The sequence below is a fragment of the Artemia franciscana genome, chromosome 13 (assembly GCF_032884065.1).
Source record: "Artemia franciscana chromosome 13, ASM3288406v1, whole genome shotgun sequence".
Classification (NCBI taxonomy): domain Eukaryota; kingdom Metazoa; phylum Arthropoda; class Branchiopoda; order Anostraca; family Artemiidae; genus Artemia; species Artemia franciscana.
Genome location: NC_088875.1, coordinates 40,369,544 through 40,386,107, shown reverse-complemented (window position 1 = coordinate 40,386,107; position 16,564 = coordinate 40,369,544). Strand labels below are relative to the sequence as shown.

The 16,564-nt window shown below is 34.3% G+C and overlaps 1 protein-coding gene and 1 long non-coding RNA gene across 18 annotated transcripts in view; one reads left to right on the top strand and one right to left on the bottom strand.

Moving 5' to 3' along the window:
- LOC136034932 (uncharacterized) overlaps positions 1 to 15,964 on the top strand; it is a 256,407-nt gene extending 240,443 nt beyond the window's left edge. Inside the window, exon 2 of the long non-coding RNA XR_010619298.1 lies at positions 15,135 to 15,964. This is a non-coding gene — a long non-coding RNA (uncharacterized LOC136034932). The remainder of the gene's footprint in view (positions 1 to 15,134) is intronic.
- The window catches only part of LOC136034928 (G-protein coupled receptor Mth2-like), a 154,413-nt gene that overhangs the window by 95,406 nt on the left and 42,443 nt on the right, over positions 1 to 16,564 (bottom strand). The window lies entirely within an intron of this gene.

The following is a 16,564-nucleotide window of genomic DNA, read 5'->3' as shown; positions in this document are numbered from 1 at the left end:
GGTACTGTCTTATTTTTAAAAAATAAAACGATTGATGATAATTCCTTCGTCTGAAATACTGATAGTTTTGTCAAACGAAAGATTTTTTTTTTATTGGTCTATTAATAATAATTGTTTTCAATGAATGTTTGAATAATTATTTGTAATGTAGCTTAAAATTTGTTACAATTTTTTTCAAACTTTTAGTAATTATAGTGAAAAACGGGTATTAGTTCAAACCGATCCATTAGGAGTCTAAGTTGAAGAATTGTCTAGAAAATTCTATGAAATAGGGCCGTCAATATAGTATTCAATCCATTCCATCCATTCAGACATCAGGAAAATATGAAAACACTTTTTTCCGAAAAAATTTCTTTGCTATTAATGCCAAGCCAGACCATAGAATTCGCATTTATTAAAAAAAAAAGGTTTTTCAAATTCCCGTTCGGGACATTTTACGTTATGCGGTAACAAAAATAATCCTGGCGTGTTCCAAATCTGCATGCATTAAGTTTTTGAGGAGAAAAAAAACCCAGTAATTTGTCTACTACTGGAGTGACAGAAAAAGATGAAAATACAAATTTTTGACAGTAAGTGTCTCAGAGACCATTCTCTTCCTTTTTTTGCTATTCCGTCTTCTGAAAGACTTAGATACTATGTTTTGCAATTCTAACATGTCCTAACTGAGCATTGAATGTAGAAAACCATGGAGACCTAATTTTGCCCTTATAAATACTAGATGATACCTAAGAAAGTAAGCTAAAAAAAAATAAAAAAAAATAAAAATTCTGACTGTGCCATTGGACATGGGTAAGCGGAAAGTGCGATGTTGAGGTTCGGAAAGGTTAAAGGTTGATCTTTAGCTCATGATTGAGATTTTGAACTAAATTTTCGGAGAGGACTACCGAGCATATACCAACACTAATTTGCTCCCAAGTATTTTAGTCATGTCTTTTTGATGGAAGTCGGGGATTACCCCCTCCCCCCAAAAAATACCCCCGAGAAAAAAAACACAGAAAATTATCCCCTAAAAAAACCCGTGGAAAATACCCTCACGAAAAAAAAAACACCGGAAAATATCAACTGCGAAAAATACCCCCGGAAAATACTCCCCACTCTGTTTCTTGCTGATCTCCAGTCACTTTTCACTTATAAAAAAGGACTAGAAATCTCAATTACTGATGTAATGAGCACCCTCGAAAGTTTTTGCGATCGTGACATTGAGGTGGGGACGAGGAAATGGTAGTCCTCCTCCTATACAGAATAAATTCAGCTCATTTTGGGGTTTAATATTTCTCTTAAATTTCATGAAAAAATTGCAGACCAGAAATCTTTCCAGAAATCAAGAAGTATCAAATGTACTTAGGGAGGGAAGGGAATACCTCTAAAGCTGCATTTTAATGCCAAAGATCCCAAGTCTCGTAGAGCCTTCAGATACATACATAATCAGTCCTAAGGGAGAGGCGAGGGGACAGTAGAGGCAGGAATTGATATATATTCCCCAATGCCGTACCCATGACTTTTGTTTGGGGAGGGGGATGTAAGAAAAACTAAAAAACGAATCAAAAATATGAAATTAATATTTTATCCCTCTTCATTTCTGAGAGGATTCCTAGTCCACGCTGTTATAATGAAAGTAAAGAATAGCATTAGATCCCAAAATTGTCAAAAAAAATTTCTTATAGGAAGAGGACTGCCCCTTTTTCAGCCCCTTCCCCTCATGGTAGGAGAAGCTTCGAAGGCTGAGGATTATATCCGAAATTGAGACTTCTAGAACTTTTTTTTTAAGTCGAGAGTAATTGGACACCAGCCAGCCACAGGAGGGGGAGGGTTCACAGGGGGGATTTTCTGGTGAGATATTTTCCACAAGGAGTATTTATCGCATCGGTTATTTTTCAGTGAGGGAGGTATTTTCTGTAGGGGCATTTTAGGGGGATAATCCCCTAGACCCCATTAATCATTCCGGATGACACCACTTAAAAGAATGTGGCTGATGAGGATTTTCAATCAAATTAAGATATTCTGATGTGAATTGTATTCTTTCTTAATGTCTATCCTTAAAAGAACGATACATTTTTTAGGACTTTTATTTTCCTGGGATTCTCACCATTACTTATCTTCTACTTAACAATTTCATTTCGTGTCATTTTCGTTTACGATTTGATTTGATCCTTGCTGTCACCTCTCTTCGTATCTAGATCGTTTTTAGGTCCGAGAATCTCACAATATCAATTGACTGTTAATGTATTATGCAACTGATTAAGCTTGATATTAAAAAGATGAAAATAAAACTACTTCAGCGGTCAAAGGTTAAGAACACCAGCTATGGAACCTGATTTTTATGATAGAAAATTATCATATAAAGCTCTTGAGCAGAAACCGTTTTCCAGACATCCCAAGTGACAGTAGTTATGATGGAAAGTTCTAATTAGTGCCAAAATTTGTTTTTTGTCAACATAAAGGTACTGTTCGTTTTATTCCTTGAAACTTGCAAAGGCATCCCAAGGTTTTCGTCTAAGTTTCTTCTTAATAGAAATTTTAACTCTTGAAGTACCAAAGACAATGATAATCAAATCTGATGGTTTTTATTGGTTAATTTCATAGCCATTTATACCTTTAAAAATTATGGAATTCAGTCTTGAATGACAAAGACAAAATAGAGTTATGCAGTTTTGGTAAAAGCAGGCTCTAACTTAAAAAAAAAACTGGGCAAAAAGTCAGCATAAAAACATAAAAGCATAAAAAATATAAAATCAGTACAGTTAGGCAGTAAAGACAGTAGCGCTGTATATAGAAACGTTTTTTTTTATGAGTAAATTCTCTACTTTCTCTATGATTGAACGTGTTGATAATAATTAACAAAATTTTGAACATAAAAAATTTGGGATAGGTAAAATAACTTTCAAAATATAACTTAAGATGGATATTTTTTTCATGTACTTGATGAAATTTTTTTATTGTTATGAAAATAAGTAATAGGAAATAAAAGAATTTTTTTTAACTACACGAATTCTAAAATTACACCGTCTACTTTCTTTTTAATTTAAAATAAAGAAGATGATTAACAAAATTTTAATAATCCCCCTTAACATTCCTTGGAAACATGAACGTAATACCTTAGCCGTTCTCATAATAAAAAAATATACCCTTCTGACAAATAGTATGTACATAAAATGTTTTGATTTAGTTTAATATCCTCCTCAACATTCTCAGAAGCTTTTTACTTAGGAGTTCCTAAGATATTGCAGATACACTCACTTGACAATATGGGCTCAAACAGTGCCTTTTTAGTTAGTTCAACATCTCACTTAATAGCCCCTGAAATTTTTAAATTAATACTCATAGGTATTCCCGGGATATTACAGATACGCCTGACAAATTCGATGCACCTAACGTCTTTTGATACAGTTTCCAGAATGTTTCAACTTAGTGCCCTTTGCCATTCAAGAGATATTTCATATAGGATGCATCTCTTTTGATAAGATCTCCCTTTTGAAAACTTGGATGCATGTAGTGTATTTTGATTCAGTTCAACCCTCTCCTCGACATTTTTTGATAGTTTTGATTTAAAACACTGAGCAATAACTAAGATATTACAGATAACCTCTTTTGACAACCTGGGTAGACATAAAGTCTTTTGAGGTAGTTTAATATCCCCTCAACATTCCCTGAAAGTTTAGTCTTAATACCTTTTGTCGTTCCTACAGATATACCCTTTTAACAACCTAGATGCATGTTGTGCCTTTCAATTTAGTTCAATGATCTCCTAAACATTCACAAAAAATTTCAACGTAATAGCCTTAGTCGTTTTTAAGATTAAATAAATAAACAGGCTTTTTTAACTGAAAGTAAGGAGCGACATTAAAACGAACAGAAATTACTCCGTATATGAAAGGGGCTTTTCCTCCGTTCTTTACGCTGAAGTTTGACTCTTTCTCTTAACTCTACTTTTTAAAACAGGAGGAAAAGCCCCTTTCATATGGGGAGTGATTTCTGTTCGTTTTAAATTTTAATGCCGCTCCTTACTTTCAGTTAAAAAACTTATTTTTTTCATTTAATTTCTGGACGTTTTTGAATTCGTGCATGTTTTGATTTTGGCTCACCGCACATAAATAATAAAAACAAATTTGCATATTAATTTTTTTTTTGCTAAATGGCTTTCTCATAGTTTTAATCGGAAGATTTTAAGAAAAAAAGAGCGTGGGAGGAGGCCTAGTTGCCCTCCAATTTTTTATTACTTAAAAGGACAGCTAGTAGTTTTAATTTTTTACGAACGTTTCTATTAGTAAAAAATTTATGTAACTTATGAATTAACTTACGTAACGAACTTCTTTATTCCGTATTTTTTATTTCGTATATGAGGGGGGTTCACACCCTCACCAATACCTCGCTCTTTACACTAAAGCTTAAATTTTGTCCCAATTCCTTAAGACTGACCCCTGAATCACAAAGGCTGTAGAATACATAGTTAAAATTACCAAAAATACTTTAGCGTAAAGAGCAAGGTATTACGAGGAGGTAAATGCCTCATATGGGTAATAATTTCTATTAGTTTCAAGTTTTAATGCTCCTCCTTACTTTCAGTTGAAAAAACTTTTCATATTTATTTTTTCATTGTTTCATTGTTATTTTTTTTTTTTTTTAATAATGCTAGAGAATCCTGCACCCCCTTCATTGAAATTCTCTTCCCCCATGACAAATTCCACCATGGAAAGATCCTTGCACGTACCCCCCCCCACCCTCAATTTCTCCCCCCCCCCCAAGAAAAAAAAAACTGAAAACGTCTGTACACTTCCCAATAACCATTACTATATGTAAATTAAATAAAAAAAACAAGTTTTTTTTAACGGAAAGTAAGGAGCGACGAAAAACTTAAAACGAACAGAAATTACTTCGTATATGAAAGGAGATGCTTCCTCATCAACGCCCCGCTCTTTACGCTAAATTTTGACTCTTTCTCTTAACTCTACTTCTTAAAACAGTAAAAAACTTTAGCGTAAAGAGCGGGGCGTTGATGAGGAAGCATTTTCTTTCAAATACGAAGTAATTTCTGTTCGTTTTAAGTTTTAACGTCGCTCCTTACTTTCCGTTAAAAAAACTTGTTTTTTAATTTAATTTCTGAACGTTTTTTAATCAATGCTTTGAGAAAAAAAGGAGCGGGGAGGAGGCCTAGTTGCCCTCCGATTTTTGGTTACTTAAAAAGGAAACTAGAACTTTTAAATTTTTTTACGAATGTTTTTATTAGTAAAAGATATACGTAAATTACAAATTAGCTTACGTAGCGAACTTCTGTATTCTCATGTTTTTATTAAGTATACAAAAGGGTTCGCCCCCTCGTCAGAACCTCGCTCTTTACACTAAAGCTTAAATTTTATTCCAATTTCTTAAGAATGAACCCTGAATCACAAAAGCCGTATAATAAATAGTTGAAATTACTAAAAATACTTTAGCTTTAAAAAGAGCGAGGTATTAGGAGGAGGTGAGCCCATCATATGCGTAATAATTTCTGTTCATTGTAAATTTCAATGCTTCTCCTTACTTTCAGTTGAAAAAACTTTTTCATATTTATTTTTTCATTGTATTTTTTTAAATAATGCTAGATAATCCTGCGCTCCCTTCATGAAAATTTTCTTCCCCCATGACAAATTCCTCCAAGGAAAGTTCCCCCAACATATTCCCCTCTTCTCAACTCCTCCCCCCAACCTAAAAATCTCCCTGAAAACGTCTGTACACTTCCAAATAACCATTACTATATGTAAGCACTGGTCAAAGTTTGTAACTTGTGGCCCCTCCCACGGGGACTGTGGGGGAGTACGTCGTCCCCAAAGACATAGTTATAAGGTTTTTCGACTACGTTGAATAAAATGGCTATCTCAGAATTTTGATCTGGTGACTTTGGGAAAATAATTAGCGTGGGAGGGGGCCTGAGTGCCCTCCAATTTTTGGTCACTTAAAAAGGGCACTAGAAATTTTCATTTTCGTTAGAATGAGCCCTCTTGCAAGATTCTAGGACCACAACACAACATGCCCCGCTTTTTACGCTAAAGTTTGACTCTTTCTCTTAACTCTACTTTTTAAACAGTAAGAAACTTTAGCGTAAAGAACGGGGCGTTGAGGAGGAAAAGCCCCTTTCATATACGGAGTAATTTCTGTTCGTTTTAAGTTTTAGTGTTGCTCCTTACTTTCATTTAAAAAAACTTTTTTTTTCTATTTAATTTCTGGACGTTTTTCAATTAATGCATGTTTTGATCTTGGCTCTCCGCACATAAATAATTAAAACAAAATTTGCACATCAATTAATTTCAATTATTGGGAGACTTTGAGAAAAAAGGAGTGAAGGAGGAGGCCTAGTTCCCCTCCAATTTTTTGATTACTTAAAAAGGCAAGTAGAACTTTAAATTTTATACAAACGTTTTCATTGGTAAAAATTATACGTAACTTACAAATTAACTTACGTAACGAACTTCTATATTCGTGCGTTTTATTGCGTATATGAGGGGGTTCAACCCTCGTTGATACCTCGCTCTTTACGCTAAAGCTTAAATGTCCCAATTCCTTAAGAATGACCTCTGAATCACAAAGGCCGTAGAATAAAGAGTAGAAATTACTAAAAATACTTTAGCGTAAAGAGTTAGGTATAACGAGGAGGAAAACCCCTCATATGCGTAATAATTTTTGTTCGTTTTAAGTTTTAATGCTGCTCCTTACTTTCAGTAGAAAAAACTTTTCCTATTTATTTTTTTATTGTTTGTCCAAATAATGCAAGAAAATCCCGCGCCCCTTCATTGAAATTCTCTTCCCCCATGAAAAGTTTCTCCATGGAAATATCCTCCCATGTAACCCCTCCCCCCTCAACTCTCCCCCCTAAACCAAAAAAAATCCCCCTACAAACGTCTGTACACTTCCCAGTTGCAAATTTTTACTTGGTTTCCCCCTTTCTTTTAGTAACACTGAGATTGTTTCAAAGCTTAAAGTGAAGGATCCCGTAGTTTGTATAAAAAAAAATATAGAAAGTTTGAAGACAAGGCAAAAATTATCCTTTTAGGCCACAATTTATTTCCGTTTTTTTTGTAACAGTTCTGGCTCTTGATGATTTACAGGTTAAATTATTTTGCATCTTTTTCAGCAAGTGTTTTAAGAGTTTGATCAATATTTGATAGTTTTTGATTTGTTCGTTTTAGGCTTGATTTGCACATTCAATTTAAGTTTTACTAGTTCTAAGATTTATTTATTTATATATGTTAGAATTTGTTGTATGTTTGTTTCCTATGACTTTTTACTTAATTGCTGTTCAATTTAGGTTCCATTTAACCTCTTATAGTAATTTCTGGTTGCTTTGAGTTTGAATAATTATAAGTTACATGGCTCTATATAGGTTCTATGACCTTTACTTTTCTTTGAAAAAGTTTCTTTGGATTTCTTGTAAAAATTAAATAAAAAAAAAACAAGTTTTTAAATGAAAGTAAGGAGCGACATTAAAACTTAAAACGAACAGAAATTACTCCGTATATGAAAGGGGCTTTTCCTTCTCAACGCCCCACTCTTTACGCTAAAGTTTGACTCTTTCTCTTAACTCTACATTTTAAAACAGTAAAAAAAAGTTTAGCGTAAAGAGCGGGGCGTTGAGAAGGAAAAGCCCCTTTCATATACGGAGTAATTTCTGTTCGTTTTAAGTTTTAATGTCGCTCCTTACTTTCATTTAAAAAACTCGTTTTTTTATTTAATTTCTGAACGTTTTTGAATCAATGCATGTTTTGATTTTGGCTCTCCGCAGAGGAATAATTAAAACGAAATTTGTATATTTATTTTTTTTGGCTAAATGGCTTTCTCATAATTTTGATCGAATGATTTTGAGAAAAAAAGAGCGGGGGAGGAAGCGTAGTTGACCTCCGATTTTCGGTTAATTAAAAAGGCAACTAGAACTTTTAATTTTTTACGAATCTTTTCATAAGTAAAAGATATGCGTAACTTATAAATTAGCTTACGTAAAGAACTTTTGTATTCTTATGTTTTTATTACATATATGAGGGGGTTTGCCCCCTCGTCAGTACCTCGCTCTTTACACTAAAGCTTAAATTTTAATTAAAATTTTAAATTAAATAACATTTTAAATTTAATTTTAAACTAAAGAATGACCCCTGAATCACAAAAGCCGCCGAATAAATAGTTGAAATTACCAAAAATACTTTAGCGTAAAGAGTGAGGTATTAGGAGGAGGTGAGCCCCTTATATGGGTAATAATTTCTGTTCGTTTTAAGTTTCAATGCTGCTGCTTACTCCCAGGTGAAAAAAAAACCTTTTCATTGTTTCTTTTTTTAAGTACTACTAGTAAATCCTGCGCTCCCTTTATGGAAAATTTCTTCCCCCATGGCAAATTCCTCGATGGAAAGTTCCTCCAGCATATCCCCCAATAACGCAAATTTTCTCAGGCTCGTAACTTTTGATGGGTAATACTAAACTTGATGAAACTTATATATTTAAAATCAGCATTAAAATGCGATTTTTTGATGTAGCTATTGGTACCAAAATTCCATTTTTTAGACTTTTGGTTACTATTGTGCCGGGTCGCTCCTTACTACAGTTCGTTACCACGAACTGTTTGACAATTTTAGTGAAGTGACAAAGAAAGGATTGTGTTTAAAATTTGTTTAGTTTTGATTTTTAGGATGGTATTTTCGGGAGGGGAGGGGGTTATTATGGTCATTAGTTTTTAGGCACTTTATCTTGCCATGTGTTTTATTGAACACTTCGTTAGAGGGATTTAGAAAGGGAGAAATCCCCCATGAAATCATAGATTTTCCCGAGTTTCTTGCCGCTTCTTACGCAAATTTTCAAATATTTCTTAGAATTGGTCAACCCCTCCCCCCCCCCAGAAAAATAAGTACACATTTGCTGCCTTATTAGTGCTGTCATACTTACTTACATATATGGCCTTCGTTGGCTATTAAATAAAAAAAAACAAGTTTTTTTAAATGAAAGTAAGGAGCGACATTAAAACTTAAAACGAAAAGAAATTACTCCGTATATGAAAGGGGCTTTTCCTCCTAGACACCCCGCTCTTTACGCTAAAGTTTTTTATTGTTTTAAAAAGTAGAGTTGCGAGAAAGAATCAAACTTTAGCGCAAGGAGCGGGGTGTCGAGGAGGAAAAGCCCCTTTCATATACGGAGTAATTTCTGTTCGTTTTAAGTTTTAATGTCGCTCCTTACTTTCATTTCAAAAACTTGTTTTTTTTTATTTAATTTCTGAAAGTTTTTGCATTAATGCATGTCTGATTTTGGCTCTCCGTACATAAATTATTAAAATGAAATTTGCATATTAGTTCTTTTTTTGGCTAAATGGCTTTCTCTTAGTTTTGATCAGACGATTTTGAGAAATAAGGGGTGGGGAAGGAGGCCTAGTTGCCCTGTAATTTTTCGGTTACTTAAAAAGGCAACTAGATCTTTTAATTTTTAACGAAAGTTTTTATTAGTAAAAAATATACGTAACTTAAGAATTAACTTTCGTAACAAACTTTTATATTATTATATTTTTGATTATATATATGAGGGGGTTGGTCCCCTCGTTAATACCTCGCTCTTCACACCAAATCTTGTTTTGTCACAATTCTTTAAGAATGACCCCTGAATCAGAAAGGCCGTAGAATAAATAGTTGAAATTACTTAAAAAATATTTAGCATAAAGAGCAAAGTATTTATCTCCTCCTAAATACCTCGCTCTTTATGCTAAAGTATTTTTAGAACCCCTCATATACGCAATAATCTCTGTTCGTTTTAATGCTTCTCCTTACTTTCAATTGAAAAAACTTTTTCATGTTTATATTTTCATTTTTTTTGTTTTTTTTAATAGTAATGCTAAAAAATCCTGCACCCTTTTCATTGAATTTCTCTTCCCCCATGTAATATTCCTCCAAGGAAAGATCCTCCCATATAGCCCCCTCCCCTGAACCCCACACCCAAACCAAAAAAATCCCCGTGATAACGTCGATACACTTCCAGTAACCATTACTGTATGTAAACATTGGTCAAAGTTTGTAACTTGCAGCCCCTCCCCCAGGGACTGTAGGAGGCAAGTCATCCCCAAAGACATAGTTATTATGGTTTTCGACTATGCGGAACAAAATGGCTATCTCAAAATTTTGATCCATTGACTTTGGGAAAAAAATGAGCGTGGGAGGGGGCCTAGATGCCCTCCAATTTTTTTGGTCACTTAAAAAGGGCACTAGAACTTTTCATTTCCGTTAGAATGAGCCCTCTTGCAACACTCTAGGACCACTTGGTCGATACGAGGACCCCTGGGGAAAAAAAACAAACAAATAAACACGCACCCGTGATTTGTCTTATGGCAAAAAATACGAAATTCCACATTTTTGTAGATTGGACCTTGAAATTTGTTCTATAGGGTTCTCTGATATGCTGAATGTGATAGTGTGATTTTCGTTAAGATCCTATGACTTTAAGGGGGTGTTACCCCCTTTTTTCCAAAATAAGGCAAATTTTCTCAGGCTCGTAACTTTTGATGACAAAGACTAAATTCGATTAAACTTATATATTTAAAATCAGCATAAAAATTCGATTCTTTTGATATAACTTTTAGCATCGAAATTCCGTTTTTTAGAGTTTCGTTTACTATTGAGCCGGGTCGTTACCACAAACTGTTTGATTAATAAATTTATTATTATTGACAACAAGTCTGTGCTTAAAACTAATAATAATCCCTTGGACTTCAGAGGAGGATTTCAAATTTCGTCTTCTTCTTAAACGAATTCCCTAGAGTAATGAAACAGAAGCCATTAATAAAAGGCGAAAATTAGAAATCCCAACATACTGTCAAGAGCCTGCAATTTATGATGATCCGTGATAATGAAAGGATTAAACAATATTCAAAGTAAATGAAGCGCCTTTTAAGATATTAGACTATCAAAAACTATGGATCATATTCAAGAAATTTAATCTTGATAATGGAGCCTAAAAGCTCTTTATTTCAAAATTGCTTTTTGAGATAGATATGATCTTCGAAAGCGTCAGACATTACAGACACGAACAAAGGACATTTTTTGGTTTTCCAATATTAAGAATAATGGGGGGGGGGCAATATATTTGTATTTTGAATACAAATACATTATTTGAGCTTTTAAGCTCCATTATTGGAGCCTAAAAGCTCTTAATTTCAAAACTGCTTTATAAGATAAATATGATCTTTTAAAGCGTCAGACATTAGAGACACGTTGATTTTCCAATAGTAAAAATAATGGGGGGGAAATGTATTTTTATTTTGAATAGAAAGTTCCTCAAGGCTCAGGAAAAGTTAGAATTTCTGGAGAATCCAGGGTATGCGCACATCCTTGAGCTATTTGAAACTGAATTGAATGAAGAAAAGGTTATACCTTTGACTAAGTAGTATGCACACCGCATTAAAATATATGTGACTGAGGCTAGTATTTTACTAGGTACAGACGTCAAGTTGATGCCCCTACAATTGTCACAAAGTTGTGCATCCCCTTTCTTGAAGAGTTTGCCCAGTATACCTCTGGTCCAATCTTTTGGGACTTTTTCGTTGCTCCAGATGGCCACTAGAAGAGCAGTCAATACAAATATGCAGACTCGAAGGGACGCTTTCAGCATCTCTGCCGTAATCCCATCGACTCCAGGTGCACTTCCATTTCTCAGCTTTTTCACATCTGTCGTCACTTCTTCCGTGCTGGGTGGGGGGAAGGGTCAGAACTTACGTCAATTTGTAAAAATGGCGCATCCGGTACTGTTTCTGGATCATCAGGTCTGGGCCTATTTAAGATTTTCTCCAAATGTGAAGCCCATCTCTCGTCAGCTTCCTGTGGATCCGAAATAACGTCTTCACTTTCATCTTTTACAAGGGATGTACGATTTGTTTTCTTTCTAACTATCTCGTTTGTTAGTCGATAAACCATTTTCGAGTCTCCTTTCTTTGCAGCTTTTTCTGCAAGCGCTGCTTTTCTCTCGATGGCATTTCTTTTGTCTTTCGTGGCACTTCCTTTCACAAGCTTTATCCTCTTCTTTGCAACGGAGCTGTAATTGGGCTTTTTGCTCAGGGATCGATGTATTCAGGATAAGCGTTCGGGTCTCCTTGCGCTTACCGGTGCATTTCCAGGCGTCATAAGATATCCATTCTTCTTTCTTTCTTCTCTTGAAGCCAAGGTTGGCCTTTGCAACTTCATAGTACACACTCTTGACTGAGGTCCATGTGTTCTCAGCATCAAAGTCATCGGCTTCGTCGAGCAGGTTTAACGCTTCAAATCTGTTATGTAGCGATATGCATAAGTTTTTGCGGATTTCACCATCTTTCAGCTTATCGACGTTGAATTGTTTATGTGTTGCGGCGTTAGTTTTCCACTTCCGAGCTTTCAGTTTGATTCTTACTTCTGCTATTATCAGGATGTGATCTGAATTAACATCCGCTCCTCGAAAGCCCCTCACGTCACATAGGCTACTTTTGCAACGTCTTGACATGAGGAAATGGTCGATTTGATTCTTCGTTCGGCAGTCGTTTACCCCGGCCGAACGAACGTTTCGGCCGGGTTAACCCACGTTTTACACATGAATCGTTTTATGGTCGAACATAGTACCGCCTATTATCAAATCGTTGCTTAGTTCATAATCGATTAGGAGTGAACTGTTCTCATTTATCTTTCCCATGCCATGTGGGCCCAGAGCTTCGGGGCAGTACTGGTGGTCTGCACCGACTTTAGGATTTAGATCGTCAACCACACAGAGCATATCATGCCTGGGAACGTCTTTGGTGGCCGAGTGTAGCATGTTATAGAAAGCATCTTTACCCTCTTCATCAGCTTCATTAGTTGGAGCGTAGCAGGCGATGATGGTCATTTTTGTGTGATTTGATACGAAGCGAGCTGTCATTATACTTTCGTTAACTGGGTTCCAGTTTGTCATTGCTTTGTGCGCAATTGGCGACATCAGAAGTCCTACACCAGCGTCGTGGACGGAAGGGTGACCACTAAATGCCATGGCATATCCATCATCGAACTTCTCTAATCCATTTCCATTCCGCCTTATTTCACTGAGACCGAGTATATCGATGAGGTATTGTCTCATCTCTTTAACAACTTGTTCTGCCTTGGATATCTGGTTCATCGTTCTCACGTTCCAATAACCCATCTTTAGATTCTGTTTCGCAGTCAAAAATCGGACCCGGGGACATGCGGGGGTCGTTATCTGGGGAGGTGATGTATCCGAGGCTATTGTAGACGTTTCAGTTGCAGTTGTTTTTCCCCTGAGGGTCGCCTCTCAAGGACTCCAAAACATTTATAAATACAAAATTCGATTTCCCCTCCTTATTTCCCCCCTTCATGGGGAAATTTGGGACATTGGGCAGGAGGGATTTTGGCAGATTTTCATTATATAATTTAGCTGATTTTTTGAACATTTTGGTGTAGAAAAATATTCTGTTGCAATTTTCCCGAGGTCAAACTGTATTTTTTATCCACTAAACGGTCTATTAATTTTACTTTACGATCATCTCTGCGGAGGCTTAAAAAAAATTATTTAAGAGAAATTCTGGGGCACCCCGAAAAATTTGGGAATAGGTGAAGTGCTGCAATAAAAGCACGGGAGTTGGGTTGGGAGGGCTAGTTTGTATGATTTTACGTTCAATGCGGCACAGTAATTTAGTGATGGCAGTATAGCTTCAAAAAAGTATATCTAAAATCCAAGGTATATGGAAAATTTAGTAATCCAGTTTTAAAACCAGTATTAAAAGTATTTTCAAAAACATACATATGAAGAAAAAAAAAATTTTTAAACCAAAAATTAATTTTATCATAAGAAACAGTAGACTATCAAATACAAAAGATTAGAGAGATTAAATGAAAACAAAAGTTTACTCGTTACCCCTAATGTAAAGTATATTATGCATACAAAATGTAATAGGTTTACAAATTTATATGGGTAATAGTTATAAGTGCTTCAAAGCAAAGCTATCTTTACTTTGTTAGTAACTACTCAAACTTAAAGATTAATTGATTTGTATATGGTTTTTGATTTATTAGAACCACTAGGAGGAGAGAAGACGGATAATCAATATAATTTATTTTTTGTTTTCGATTTCTATTCTTTGTTTTTAATTTGTATTTAGTTATTAACTGCTCACAGTTTGACTAATTGATATGGTAAAAATTTTCAATTTTATTTGCTATTGCAAGTTTAGGAGCTAGAAAAATGAAGGTAATAACTTTGTATTTTAGAGATACTAGTAACACTGGGAGGAGAGGAGACGGGAATTAAAAAAAAAATTACTGACTACCACCCTTAAAGCATAGGGAGACGAACCGGGCCGTCTTTTTTTTTTTTTATTTCAAATGGGCTACTATTTTGTAAAGGCAGGAAACCTTCCTGCCTTTTTTCCTACTATTTTGTAAAGGCAGAAAAAAATTTTTAAATCAGTAAAGAAGACAAAAACACACTTCTGAAGCTGGATAATCATTTAATTATAAAAACAATAGACTGTCAATTAGACTGTCAATATACTGTCAAATGGACGAAAGAAAACACCGCTATCTGCGCCTTACCCCCAATACGAAACATGAAGCTTCTTGTCCCTCCTCCTTCAGGACTGTCACTAATGGGAGGAAATGGTGACACCCCCGCTAATTTTTTCAGGCAATCGGTAAAAAAAAATCAGTAGGTAAAATATTGGCGTGAAGCTCCACTATTTTACTGGCTAAAGTCTTTTTTTTGTTATGGTAAAGGGGCTGATAGAAACTTATGACAGAAAATCTAGATCAGTTTCAGTTGTTAAAAATCAAAAAATGAAGTAATGTTGATAGCAATGTCATCTAAATCAGGTAAAAATTACCAGTCAGTCGGTAAAACCCATTGCCTCCAAGGTCTCTTCCCCACTTATTTTGGCTAGCGACGCCTCTCTTCCTCCTAAATAATACCTAGAATTTTCTACTCCTCCTGAAAGCATTTTGACAAAGTAGGATACACTTATCAGTATAACATGTATAATATCATCAGTATAATAACATACAAAATATCATAATGTATCATGATCATGTATCATAATGTATCATAATGTACAGTATAATATCAGTATAATAATATAATATAGTATAATCTATATATATAAAAATAAGTTGTCTGTGTGTGGATCTGTGGATCAGGTGACGTCATGTTTGTTCGCATATGACGTCTGAATTATTTCACACTAATACAAAAGAAGAAAAAAACTAAAAAAGGTAAAAACTACAAAAAAACTAAAAAGAAAAAAAAACTAAAAAAGCTAAAAAACTAAAAAAAACTAAAAAAAGGTAAAAATCTAATAACTAAAAAAAACTGAAAAAAATAAAAAAAGGCAAAAACTACAAAAAAATAAAAACTAATAAAAAAACTAAAAAAGCTAAAAAACTAAAAAAACTAAAAAAAACTAAAAAAAGGTAAAAAACTAAAAAAAACTAAAAACTAAAAAAGAAAAAAACTAAAAAAAAAGGAAAAAACTGAAAAATAAAAGAGAAAAAGAAAACTAAAAAAATATGAATAAATATATATAAAAATAAGTTGTTTGTGGGTTATGTCTGTCTGTCTGTCTGTCGAGTGACGTCGTGTTTGTCCGCATATGACGTCTGAATTATTTCACACTAATACAAAAGAAGAAAAAAAACTAAAAAAGGTAAAAACTACAAAAAAAACTAAAAAGAAAAAAAACTAAAAAAGCTAAAAAACTAAAAAAAACTAAAAAAAGGTAAAAAACTAAAAAAAAACTAAAAACTAATAAAAAACTAAAAAAGCTAAAAAACTAAAAAAACTAAAAAAAATAAAAAAAGGTAAAAAACAAAAAAAAACTAAAAACTAAAAAAGAAAAAACTAAAAAAAAGGAAAAAACTGAAAAATAAGAGAAAAAGAAAACTAAAAAAATATTAATAAATATAAAAAATATAAATATAAATATAATATAAATTAGCAATCAACAAAGCACCGAGACACAAATGACGACCGGGACACAGGGAGTATAAATGACGACCAGGACATAAGTAAAAAAAAAACTAAAAAAACTAAAAAAATGGTAAAAACTACAAAAAAACTAAAAACTAATAAAAAAACTAAAAAATCTAAAAATCTAAATAAACTAAAAAAGAAAAAAAAGAAAAAAGGAAAAAAATAAAGGAGAAAAACAAAACTAAAAAACGAATGTATATACAGACCGGGACACCGGGATACAAATGACGACCGGGACACAGGGAATATAAATGACGACCGGGACACAGGGACACAACTACAATGGGGACGCCGGGGGGCACAGGGGGATATAAATGACGACCGGGACACCGGGACACAAGGAATATAAATGACGCCCGGGACACTCAAAGAGAAATCACACACTGGAACACCGGGACACAAATGACGACCGGGACACAGGGAATATAAATGACGACCGGGACACAGGGACATAACTACGAAGGGGACGCCGGGGTGCACAGGGGGATATATAAATGACGATGGCGACTCAGGGAATGGTCGATTAGCAATCACCATCAACAAAGCTCAAGGGCAATCATTAGAATCATGAGGTATAGATCTGAATACGGATTGTTTT